This window comes from Pinus tabuliformis, chromosome 4_1, assembly GCF_031772625.1.
Source record: "Pinus tabuliformis cultivar Carrire ecotype Pingquan chromosome 4_1, CPIR1, whole genome shotgun sequence".
In the NCBI taxonomy this organism is placed as follows: domain Eukaryota; kingdom Viridiplantae; phylum Streptophyta; class Pinopsida; order Pinales; family Pinaceae; genus Pinus; species Pinus tabuliformis.
The window spans coordinates 673,219,737-673,233,934 of record NC_142303.1 but is presented as its reverse complement, the minus strand read 5'-3'; the positions used below and the strand labels follow the sequence as shown (position 1 = coordinate 673,233,934).

Here is a 14,198-nt window from a genome sequence, read left to right as displayed (position 1 = left end):
AAAACTTGGCCCTAATGAGAAGAATAACAAAGGCAGAAGTGGAAGACATAGTCAAAAAGATGAAAAAGAACAAAGCTCCTGGCCCGGATGGATTCACAGTGGAGTTTTTTCAAGCCGGATGGCATTTCTTAGCTGAAGAAGTGGTGGAAGTGGTAGAGGAGACCAGAATAAATCAAAAAATCTGGCCAGGAGTTAACGCAACCCTATTGACCCTCATTCCTAAAACTCACCAGACGGAGCAGGCAGAAGGCTTCCGCCCTATAGCCCTATGTAATGTCATATACAAAATTATTGCCTCTGTTGTAGCACAGAGGTTGAAATCGATCCTGCCAAGTATCATCTCTCCAGAGCAAACCGGTTTTGTGGAGGGGAGGCAGATCTTAGATGGTTTAATAGTCGCTCAGGAAGTGATTCACTCTTTGAAAACGAAAAAAGAGAGAGGCATGCTCATCAAACTAGACCTTTCAAAAGCATATGATAGGCTTAGCTGGAAGTATCTAGAAACGATACTCAAAGCTTTTGGTTTCAGTGATAGATGGGTGAATTGGGTCATGAGTATGGTCTCCACGCCAAATTTCTCTATCCTACTGAACGGGGCGCCAACCCCCACTTTTAATGCCTCTAGAGGTCTTCGACAAGGGGATCCCCTATCCCCCTTCCTCTTTATAATAGCTGCAGAAGGATTAGGCAGACTCTTTAAAAAAGAATTAGAAGCTGGGAAAATTCAAGGCCTCAAATTATGGGGAAACCAAACAACTGTTACCCACCAACAATTCGTTGATGATATAATGATCTACTGCAGAGCCACGTTGAAAGAGGTGAAAAGGATAAAAAAAATTCTTGAAATATTTATGGAGGGAGCAGGGATGGAGATTAACAAAGAAAAATCCCGAACTTTCTTTTTCAATACAGTGGAGCCGATTAAAAATCACCTAACTCAGGTATTAGGTTACAGGAAAGGAGACCTCCCTACCAAATATTTAGGAACAATGTTAGATTCTTCCTCAAGAAAACTAGGGAATTGGAAGCATATATTGGAGAAGATATCAAAAAGGCTGGACAATTGGACCTTTCGTGCTCTAAATCTGGCTGCTCGGGTAGTGCTTTTGAAAGCCACCATCCAAGCAATCCCTATCTATTCTTTATCAGTGATGGCAGCCCCGAAGGGAACATGTAATAAACTGGTCGAGATCTACAGAAAATTCTTATGGGGAGGCCCGAAGCAGCAGAGAAAATGGGCCCTGTGCTCCTGGAACAGCCTCACCCAACCGAAGGAGAAAGGGGGCTTAGACCTCAGGGACCCATGGATCTTAAATCAGGTGCTCGCGGCCAAGCTAAGATGGAGGTGGATACAGGGGGGGTCAGACCTCTGGAAAGAAATTTGGTCATCCAAATACAATATGCCTCGCACTCCGGAAGGAATCCTCAGGAAGCAAGAGATGCCCCGAGGCTCAGATATCTGGAATTTAACCACTCAAAACAGGGATTTAATTGATAAGCATATCTTTTGGGAAATCAGAGGGGGGCAGGTAGCGAATTTTTGGAACGAAGCTTGGCAGCAGAGGGAAAAACTCATAAACAATCAAAATCTGAGAGGATTATATAGAGAAGGAGTTGCGAGCAACCTCACTACAGTGACAGATTATTGGGATGAAGAACAAAGAGATGGGGAGTGGCGAAGATGGAAATCGATGGAGGAATGGGCAGAGAACACCACAGAAGAACAAAGATCCAGCTTTAAAAAGGAAATAGATTCGAGGCAGATAAAAAGGAGAGAAGGTAGAGACATCCTCCGCTGGGGCAAAGAAACAAAAGGAACATTTAATATAAAAGAAGCCTACAAAATACAAATGCAGGTGGAGCAAGAGGAGGAAAACCTACAATGGAAAAAGCTATGGAAAACAAAATGGTGGCCTAAAATAAAAATGTTTGCTTGGTTGATAGGGAGGAAACGGATATTAACCTGGGATAGAATTCAAAAACGAGGTTTCTCCGGACCTTCAAGATGTTGTCTTTGCAATGCGGGAGAGGAAGACCAGGAACATCTCCTCATTGGCTGCCAGGTAGCCCAATTCCAATGGGAAAACACAAGAAATCTTTTCTCGTCCTCAGAAAGGAACCAACGAGATATCATTCAAACCCTGATAGAAAGGGGGGAAGGCCAATTTAACAGCAAAATCGTGGGAAGAGCTTGGAGCATAGTTGCAGGGTTTAATGTCTGGAACCTGTGGAAGGAGAGAAACAGCCGTATTTTCAAGGGCAAAGCCTCTAACCCTGAGGATTTATGGGAGATGACCTTAAAGCAAGTCAGGGAATCAATCTTAGCAGAGAACTGGAATGAGGAAGATTGGAAAACCTCCGAAACTGAGATGATAGTTTTAAAGAGATTGAACTTAGAGCAAGGGATGATTTATCCGCAAACAAAGCAACCACAACAACATATGGTGACTCAGAGCCCAGTTAAGTACCAAAAACCTTCGGAGGGATTTATGAAACTAAATTTCGATGGGGCTGCTAAGGGAAACCCAGGTCCAGCGGGTTATGGCGGTATTTTTCGAAATGGACAAGGAGGAGCAGAATGGATATACGCGGATTACGGGGGTACAATGGCCAACAACGAGGCCGAGTTTATGGCGGCTTACCAGGGGATTAAAATTGCTAGAAGACTTGGCTACATGAAGCTAGAAATTGAAGGGGATTCCACCTTAGTAGTGGATACGTTAAAAAAACTAATTCAAGGGAAGAACTGGGACAAGGTTGCCACAAGCTGGAGAAGTGCAAGTATAATCCAGGATATAGCTGAATTACTAAAAGAAATTGACTATAAAATAGTTTCGCATATCAGAAGGGAAGGAAATCAACCTGCTGACTGCCTAGCGAACTGGGGGTGTAAAGAAACCACAGAACGCATAGACGACGGCTGGCAAACTCAGGCTGAGCTGGCGAAATGGGACGGTCTCAAGCAGTTGATTGTTAATGATAATCATCATGAGGAACAGAGGTAATTACATTCACGCGTGGAGAAGCAACAGGCGAGATAGGCTCGCTACGACGGCAAGTAAGAAAGGTCAGAAGCCAGGTGATCGTAGTACCATGTCAGTAGTAATTAATGTTTTGAATGTATGGCAAGGACGAGGCCCAAAGCAAAAATTGATTTCCCAATTAAATCGTATTAGTGGGAGGCGACGTGACAAGAGATGTGGACGGTTATCCCATCATCAAACCAAAGGAGCTGAGAGGGCTATAAGACGATGCGGAGGAGGAATAACCAGAAGTAGAAAAGACGAGAGGGCAGAGCCAATTTGGCAAAGAACCAGGAATCAGAGATTTCAAAGTGCAAGCATGACAGAGAGCCGGGGCAATTCTGGCTTTCAGGGGAAAGGGACAGCGCAAGATCGCAATATGGCTCAAGGTAGAGTAGAAATTGAAATTGAGAGTTCTGAGGAAAAGGATTACAGTCAGGCAAAGGGAAACAGAGGGAAACGCAACGAAAAAGGGCAGTGTAGCCGTCACCCGCAGCAAGGAAGGGAGAAAGAGAATCAGAATAGGCAGAAGAAGCGGGGAAGAGGGAGGCCCAGAAAATCCGCTAACAATGAGGAAGGAACTAGTAGCCAGACGAGGAAGAAACGCAGACAGCGCACCATCGACTCGGCACTGAATGAAGCCGAGCAAGCTTACAACTATGACTCAAATCCGCACATTCGGAATATCATAGAAGCTATGGAGGATCAGGTTCGCGAGGAGCCGTCAGATCCCGAAATGAACGACTGGTCGTTACAGCTTCCTGACCCTGGGAACACAAGAGGGAGGCTCACCTTGTACCGCCGTGCTCTCCATACCTATTGGGTGCTGAAACATCTCCTGGCCAAGGCTATGGAGCAGGTGGCGGCAGAAATGGTGGAGATGGCTCAAGATACGGCTGCGGCGAAGCAGGAGACAGCCAAGGTTGAAGATCTGGTTAAACAACAGAACATTCATCTCATGGAGATCAAGGATATGCTGAAAGCGATGCAGTCCAGCAAAGTTGACCACGCTGGTAAAGCTCATGCAGAAATATAAAAGTCCAGGTTCCTCTGTTTTCTTTTGTTTTGTCTTGTTAGTTTTTGAAAGAATTAGTGAGACTGGCCCAAGGAAACACTACTCTTGGCTGTTAATATATAGTGCTGAGGGGTTGATAGATGGATGGAACAATTTTGGAAAAAACAGGTTGCTAAAGTATGTTAGTAAACTCTATTCAGAATGTTATGATTTTGAACTCGCGGATTACAGGAGTCAACAGATCTGGTTTCCCTCCGGGGCAGGTTGAGACTCCTGAGTTTTGTATTTGCACTTCTTGTTTGTAAATAATAGATCTACCGCAGCTTACAAAAAAAAGATATTGACATAAATTAGTTGATATAGATCCTCAAATAGTTTACATAATGTTGAAATATTTTTGAAAAGTGTAAAGTTTAATCATGTTACTAATTTTTTTTTTTTTTTTAAAGTGTTAATTTTTTTTAATGAAGAGGTTAGTGTTCATTGGATTATGGAATGGGTAAGAATTGCTTATTATAAATAATCAATCTTACATCGCAAGGCGTTCCTCCAAAATAAGTCTCTCCCATGCTACATGTGTTGTTGTGAGACGTTGATTTTGATGTTAGACGATTCAAATAACCTCTACCAATGGATAAAAAAGTACAAGAATTTTCAGTTACAATTCGGTAGGATCATCTTCCTCTCATTTGGGAGCCTCACATTAGTTGTTTGTGGTGTCTTTTGAAACTGGTCGACCTAACCCTCACTTCAGTCTCTCATTCCGAGTGTTTGTGATGGGAGGGTTTCACTCTGCAACTCCATCTATAAACAATAAGCTCATCAATGCTCCAATGACCTCTTCTTCTTGGGATTGCAGGCTATTTGCGACTGCCTTGATGCCACATCCACTTATCGACTAATTTTTTGCTCCATCATTCATTCTCAGGTACAATTTCTACGTTAATAGGGTTTTCCTTTCAATGGTTAGAAGCGACAGTTTCCCAGGATTTTCCTTTCTGCTTCACAAGCTTGGAGGCAGCTGGGGTTTATTTCCTTTACTAGGTAATTTGTCAAAGAAACCCTCAATAATGGTCACATGGTTCCTGCAAAATTCTCTTGATTAATAGTTCAAGTATAAATTGTCACTTTCAACCACTTATTTGTTGATTATAGGCACACAATTGCTATCGAGTTTACCAAAAACATGTTGTATCAAGAATAGGGCACTGTGTTCCTAATACTAGTCACAATCTATGGTTAAATGAACAATGTACAACATACATGAGATAATGAAACTTATAGCAATGAAAATGTCAGTAGAATAGGGATCTATCCAAGTAAGAAAAGCTTGAATTCTCTCCCCCTGTGTATCAAAATCACCCAATACAGTCTATATCCTTGCAGCCAAAATCCTTAATTGATCATATCTCGTTGTAACAATTTTAGAAGCCTCAGAGATCTGTAATGGATCAAATTCGTCATCAAGTTCGTCGTGATCAACGACATTTACATGGGAAATTCGTGTATCCATGTGCAGTGACATCCTAGGTCAAAACCTATAGGGCCATTCACCAATGAGAAAAATGTAGGAGACAACTGTTGGTACAATGAGTTATGGGCACCAAACCAGGACAAGGAAGCAGAATGCACTAAAATTATTATTATGGGATTCCTCCACTAACATATATCATCAACCCATTTAGAAAGAAATGCAACTCGATTGAGAACATTCATAATTCTGAACCAATTAGCCTTAGTTCTCCTCTTGCTCCACATATTAGATCTTGTATCCAACATATATTTCACTAATTCCTGTCTTAAAGGTGGTTCAACATGATCTTTTCTCAATCCAACAATCTTCATTGCTGTGTTTCTTAACATGTCTTGCTGACTTAGGCTCAAGGGATGCAAATAATTCATCTTAGGAAATAATGGTTGAGATTAAATATGAACAACATCAAGAAAAGAAGAGCAGGAAAAACGCACTGAGAGTTCAATTTCTCCCTTTTTTTTCACACCAAAAAGTTGGAGAACCAACAATGGATAGGAATTTCTATAAACTCGATTGCTTTCCAGTGTTGAAATGTGAATCCACACTTTTCCAATGAGAACATCTTTGAGTGACGAAGAATTCTTATCTAAGTTGTTCATGTATATGTGCCAATTATCGAAGACCCCTAAGGTTAGAACAATGCACGGGTCATAAAATTCCCCTCTGTATTACTCATTCTAGCTTGGGTCAAATCTATCAATAATTTTTCTCATTCTAACCCATTTTTTCCCATAATTTTCTACACAATAGGCATCTGTTGTACCTCTTCCTCCTTTGTTTTTCATAGGTAACATGTTTTTCGCTCCCAAAATTCCCAATTCAAGCACACCTATAGATGGTTTTCATAACTGTTTAGCAGTTGGCCTTAAATCACTCCTTAAATGGGCAACCTCATCCATTACACGATATCCCCAATCAAAACACAAGCATAGATTAATTCTTCCATGATACTTAACATTTGGTTTTCAATTTGCTTTTTCTCCATTGAACCACCTTGAGCTTACCATACGGTAATCTAGTCTCCTTTCAATTGGATTTAGTGAAACTTTGGTTTGGCCTAAGTCCTCCACATCCTTGTTAACACCATTACTAGGTCGATCCTCAACCAATAACATATGTTGTTCCTTAAATGGTTCAGTTGCAACAAAGATCAAATCTTCATTCCAAAATGGGATTGACAAGGTTCTAGAATTAAAAGTTCTAGTCCTCAAAACCTGTATACCCAACTGCACCCTCACTTTGAGCTCAGGAAAATTTATCTTTTCAAGAATCTCAAGTCTTGGGCTTCAATTACATTGACCCTTAGATACCATAATTTGGGGATAAATATACTTTTGATCTTGTATTCCTAATACCTCATGTATCAGACTACCAAGCCTTTGGGAATGTTTCATCTACCTGTGTTCCCATCCAAATTGCAAGCGTAATATCACCTTTGACTCTACCATCACCTTCCAACCTAAGCCATGAAGGTGCCAACGGGATGTCTGGAGGAACTCTTGTTGGAACCTCCAAGAGATCAAAGTAGACTCCCCCAAGGAAGTCATCCCATGAATTTCTTCCATCACATACAAAAATCTCCATGGCAGGAGCTGATTGAAGTATGTCTTTGCCAAAGGCAAAGATATGCTCCCATTCAGGATATGCAGTGTTATGAAATTTTCGTGTTCGAACAATTTTTCCTCCCACTCTCATTTTTACAAATGGATAACCTACATACCCTATAACAAACAAATATTTCGGAACCAAAAATAAACTTACCAAACTATGAACTATTCCACAAGTGTTTTTTAGAATGGAAACTCACACATTATGCCTAGATTCTAAGAAACAAATGCATAGGGACAATAATTTAGCCAACTCTCGTAGCCCTATGGAGTCCTTACCATGCCAAAATTCTTACTAACATAATGAACATCATTGCATCTCTAAATAATATCAAGCCAAGAAAATACCTATAATTTACCTATTTGGGAACAAGAGTTTGAATCATTCAGCATGAACTGTATTAACTAAGAATATTATTTTCTTGAAAAATAAACAATGAGAAACACCCTAAGCTAGAAAATTCCATCCCTTATGACATCTCTAGAAAATTTACCCATGTTCATAGATTTGAAATATTGTCTTAAAGTGACTATTCTAGTGTCATATGGAGATCAAAATTCATCGCTAATTTGGAAACTAACTACAGTCTATTACAATTTACTTGAAAACTCCTTGCAACCTGAATTTAATTTTCTAAAGAATGCTAAATATCATCAATAGAGGAACCATCCTAGCATACAATATTTCTCTATGCATGGCTGAATTTTTTTATTACAGTATAGTGTGAAAATAAATCTCAAAATAGAGCATTACCTGTAGAATTTCTAGATGGAAGTGCTCTTGCCTCCACAATTCTTACAAAAAGACATGCCATTTTCTTAACCAAATAATAAGTATGCCTCTCATTGTGGCCTGGATAAGAACTGCCCAAATCCTTCATGAAATATTTTGTAGTCATGATTGAGGGCTAGGCCATGGTTGGTCTCTCCAAATGATGCATTGCTACTGCTACTAGGTGATCCACTTTTTATACTTCTTGGGGCTTCGTGGCTGTTTCAGTAGTCTTATCTTCTGTAGGTGGAGGTGATTCAGCTTGTGGTGCTTTTTCTGGTGGAGCCTTCTAGGAACTTCTCTTTTCCCAAAAAATGACGACGTCTACCCATAGTTCTTTTCTTATCATTGCAAACATCGATTTCGAGTTCCTCGTGAATCATTGTTGATGTATCACTTACAGTAAATTCCAATTTCTCATTCCAAGTAGGATTCAGATCCTTATAGTTTGTCTTTGTACGCTTGTGCTTTCACAAAAATCAACCTTCACAAATGGACTTGATGATCCCTCTCCATCCTTTGGCATGAGGTTCTTTGCATCTCGCACCTCCACAATTACTTTTCTTGTCATCATTCTTATAGGACACACTTACCTCTATGATAAAAACAAGGGGTTATACATTAACAGACCAAGAGTTGCTATAATTACTCTTCTATACCAATCTCAATTCTTCTTTAGTCCTATGCACCTTTGCAAATTTTTCCTAGAAAATTATTAAATGAAGTTTGAAATAAACAATGGAAAGAATTCCCATAAAAAAAGTACTACCAAAACTAAAATACACAAGTCTTCTCTCAGAAAGCTCAAAAACACCCAAATTATCTTACAAGGGATAATCAATCCTAACAAACCAGATAACCTAAAATACTATGTATTAATATTTCAAGTATATAAATTGTCACTTTCAACCACTTATTTGTTGATTGTAGGCACACACATGCTATCGAGTGTACCAAAAACATGTTGTATGAATAATAGGGCACTATGTTCCTAATACTAGTCACAATCTATGGTTAAATGCACCAGGAAACCACCATGTGAATAATCAGGCATTTATATCGTGGTCCAGGATCGAAAATTATTGTCATGTGACCCATCAATATGTCAAATGAATAAATGTCACTATGTCGCTTCTCAATTCTCTTGAAGGGAATTTAATTCGTGGGGAATTATTGCTTTCAAGCAAAATTTTCATATATTTATAACTAAATTCTAGAGTATTTGACTCATCGGAATGAGAATCACAGGACCTCAATCGAGTTATATTTAACACACGCCTGTGACATCTAGAAACGTATCCTAGAGAGGATTGTTGAGCATGCTTTAAGGATGACACCAAGGATCCTAAAAATGATCTTCTGAGGCCTTTTAATGGATAAAGCAAAAGCTTCCCTACTTCATCTACTCTCACCCGCCATGAGTTTCTCTTCTTTTTATCGTGGTTGCAACTTGATCATTCTTCTTTCTGGGCCTCTTTCACTTGCTCCTTGTTTTCCAACTTGTGAGAGGATCTTGAGTATTTGAATCTAGCCGGTCGCGATTGATGAAATAAAGGAAACACAACCAAGGATTGTTGATACCATTGAGGATGAAGATTATCCAAAGGAGGAGCAAGAACGAGAAGACGAGATTTAAAAGCAATTTGTTACTAATTTTTAATTATGTGCCTAGATATTTCCCATTTTCTACCTTGCTCTTCCTATTCTTCTTATACATACCAATCATGAGTCGAGTGTTTGGAATGAGAATTCCGTTTTGTGCAGTGTATTATTTCTTGCGACTGACTATAAACACATTTAAGACAGTCCAACCATAAATAATACATGTCAAAAATACAAGCTAACAAAATGCAAGTAGATTGTATATTCACATGTACAACCAGTCAAAGCAACCACATGTCTTTGTAGATTGTTTACAAAGAAATTAAATGTAGCTTAACATTGAATCCGAATTTTATTATCAAAATGATTCCATCATCATTATTCATCTATGATCTTCCTTACTTGTTTCCTTTGCAACATGATGTGGTGCAAATGAATAATAACTTTTAATACAGATTTCAAGTATTAAGAAGAGATATCCTCCAGGAACCCAGTGAATGCCTACACAACCTCATTATTTATAATGATCTCGCGGTCCAGCAGAATCCCTCCTGTATGTGTCCATGATAGCAACAAGTTGGTGAACATGTAGAAAGCTGGTGATTCCCGACTTAAACAAAGGATGGAAGAACCACATGAGTTTGACATGTAAAACTTTGTTACCCTACCCCTTTTAGACTCATAAACGAGACCATGCATAACTACATTTGAACCTGTATCTAATAATATGCTTTTAAGCTATTCATACAGAGCATCTTCTAGTGGCTATTAAGCATTACGAAAGAAATGCAAACTCATTCCACTCATTATATAGCTATTAAATATTATGTAAGAGAAGAAAACTCAGAAAACATATCTTAATTCATTTTTCCATTTTAGCATGGAATGAACAATGAGTTCAATTTCTACCATTTTTTTCACATCAGAATGATAGAGAACCAACAATGGATAATAATTTATATAAACTCGATTTCTTTCTAGTGTTGAAATGTGAACCCACACTTTTCCAATGTGAACATCTTTGAGCGCTGAAGACTTCTTATCTGAGTTGTTCATGTAGATGTGCCAACTATCACAGACCCCTAAGTTCATAACAATGCATGGATCATAAACTTCCCATGTGTATTGTTCATTCCAAATTGGGTCAAATCTATCAATAAATGTTCTCGTTCTATCCCATTTCCGCCCATACTTTACTAAATAGTACACATATGTTGTACCTCTTCCTCCTTTGGTTTTCATAGGTAACATGTTTTTGGCTCCCAAAATTCCCAATTCAAGCACAAATATATATGGTATCCATAACTGTTTAGCGGTTAGCCGTAAATCATTGCTTAAATGGGCGGCCTCATCCATTACATGATATCCCCCATCAAAGCACAAACTAAATGAATTCTTCCATGGTACTTAACATCTCGCTCTCCATTTACTTTTTCTTAATTGAACCACCTTGAGCTTACCATATTGTAATCTAGTCTCCTTTCAATTGTATTTAATGAAATTTTGATTTTCCCTAATTCCTCCACATCCTTGTTACCACCGCAACTAGGTCAATCCTCCACCAATAACACAAGTTGTTCCTCAAATGGTTCAACTGCTACAAATATCAAATATTCATTCAAAATTGGCTGGATAAAGTTCCAGAATTAGAAGTACTAGTCCTCAAAAACTGTATACCCAGTTGCACCGTCACTTTGAGCTTACGAAAATTTGTCTTTTCAAGAATATGCATGTCTTTGGATTCAATTACATTGACCCTGAGATACCATAATTTTGGGGAAAAATATACTTTTGATCTTCTATTCATCATACCTCCTCTATCAGATTGCCAGGCCTCTTGGAATGTTTCATCTGCCTGTGTTCCCATCCAAACTATAATAATAATATCACCATTGAATCTACCATCACCTTCCAACCTAAACCATGAAGGTGCTAAAGGGTTGTATGCAGGAACTATTTTTGGATTCTCCGAGAGATCAAAGCAGAATCCCACAAGGAAGTCATCACTTGAATTGCTTCCATCCTATACATAAATTTGATTAGCAAGAGCTGAATGAAGTGTATCTTTGACAAAGGCATAGATCTGGTCCCATTTAGGATATACAATGTTATGAATTCACATGTACAAGCAATCAAAGCAACTGCATGTCTTCGTAGATGGTTTACAAAGAAATTAAATGTAGCTTAATGTTGAATATGAATTTTACCTCTAAGAGCCCAGTCATTTCTTGCACAACCTCATTATGTATAAGGATCTTGCGATCTAGAGGAATCCATCTTATATGTGTCCATGATAGCAACAAGTTGGTGAACATGTAGCAAGGTGGTGATTCTTGACTTAAACAAAGGCTGAAACAAGCACGTGACTTTGACATGTAAAAGTATGTTACCATGCCCCTTTTAGACTGATAAACAAGACCATGCACAACTTCATTTGAACCTATATCTAAGAAGACAGTTTCAAGCTATTCATACAGAGCATCTTCTAGTGGCTCTTAAAGATTACGAAAGAAATGCAAACTCATTCCACTCATTATCTAGATATTAAATATTATGTAAGAGAAAAAAACTTTGAAAATAGAGCTTCATTCATTTTTCCATTTTAGCATGGAATGAACAATGAGTTCAATTTCTCCCATTTTTTTCACACCAAAACGAAGGACAAGAAAAAATTGATAGGAATTTCTATAAAATCGATTGCTTTCTAGTGTTGAAATGTGAATCCAAACTTTGCCAATGAGAACATCTTTGAGCACTGAAGACTTCTTACCTGAGTTGTTCATGTAGATGTGCCAACTATCAAAGACCCCTAAGGTCAGAATAGTGCATGAGTCATAAACTTCCGATGTGTATTGCTCATTCCAGCATAGGTCAAATCTATCAATAATTATTCTCATTCTAACCCATTTATACCCATACTTTGCTTCATAGTAGGCATTTGTTGTACCTCTTCCTCCTTCGGTTTTCATAGGTAACATGTTTTTGGCTCCCAAAATTCCCAATTTGAGCACACCTATAAATGGTTTCCATAATTGTTTAGACGTTGGCCATAAATCACTGCTTAAATGGGTAGCCTCATCCATTACATGATATCCCCCATCAAAATGCAAGCGGAGATGAATTCTTCCATTATACTTAATATCTAGTTCTCCATTTATTTTTTCTCAATTGAACCACCTTGAGCTTACCATACTGTAATCTAGTATCCTTTCAATTGTATTTAGTGCAATTCTGGTTTGGCCTAAGTCCTCCACATCCTTGTTACCACTGCTACTAGGTCGATCCTCAACCAATAACACAAGTTGTTCCTCAAACGGTTCAAATGCTACAAAGATCAAACCTTCATTCCAAAATCAGCTTGACAAGGTTATAGAATTAGAAGTTCTCGTCCTCAAAACCCGTATACCCATCTGCACCCTCACATTGAGCTCAGGAAAATTTATCTTTTCAGGAATCTACAAGTCTTGGGCTTCATGTACATTGACCCTCAGATACCATAATTTTGGGGACAAATATACTTTTGATCTTGTATTAATCATACCTCTTGTATAGACTGCCAAGCCTCTAGGAATGTTTCATCTATCTGTGTTCCCATTCAAACTGTAAGCATAATATCACCTTTGACTCTACCATCATGTTGCAACCTAAGCCATGAAGGTGCCAAGGGGCTATCTGGAGGAACTCTTGTTGGAACCTCCGAGAGATCAAAGAAGACTCCCCCAAGGAAGTCATCCCTTGAATTGCTTCCATCCCATACATAAATCTCAATAGCGGGAGCTAATTGAAGTGTGTCTTTGCCAAAGGCAAAGATCTGGTCCCATTTAGGATATCTAGTGTTATGAATTTACATGTACAACGAGTCAAAGCAACCACATGTCTTTGTAGACTATTTACAAATAAATTAAATGCAGCTTAATGTTGAATCCGAATTTTATTATCGAAATCATTCCATCATAATTATTCATCTATGATCTTCCTTACGAAGTTTCCTTTGCAACATGATGTGGTGTAATTGATAGTTAATCCTTGTGCTAACCATGCACTTGAGTTAGACAAATAATTAGCTAATTGACTGTGTTGTTCTAGACTATAATTGATCTCATAAGATTTGAATTTATTTAATTTTCCCATAGTTACCCTTTAAAAGCATGTCTTTCAGGTACCAGAGTTAAGGTCTTCTATAAAAGATGGGGGTACTTTATTCATGAGCTATCATTAGGCCTTGAAGAAGAGCCTAAACCTCATACTAATCATTGAGGGAATTCCTAATCCCTAACAAAAAGGTTAATGCAATGTTTTCATCAAAGTAACCTAAAAATTCTTAAACTTGTTATTTTCAATATTTTGAAATAAAATATTTAAAATGTATTCATATTTGAAAATTTTAGTCTAACTACACTATATGGCACTAATTATTCTTTACTATGATTGTCTGGTAAAAATAAAATATACAAGTTTTTGTAACTTTTTAATTTGAGATTTTTGAATTTGAAACTTATGGATAAACATCTACCCATCTACTTTGAATATATGAAATATGATTAATAATATTTAGCACATATTAAATAAAATCAAAAGGCTTTGTTATTTTCAAAATTTTTGAACTAAAATTAAAAAATTTACAACTTATTTTTAACGTCAAATC

At 38.1% G+C, this 14,198-nt stretch overlaps 1 pseudogene; it reads right to left on the bottom strand.

Annotated features, from left to right (window-relative positions):
• Nucleotides 1–2,873: 2,873 nt before the first annotated feature.
• Nucleotides 2,874–12,963, bottom strand: LOC149177895 (FT-interacting protein 7-like; annotated as a pseudogene).
• Nucleotides 12,964–14,198: the final 1,235 nt, after the last annotated feature.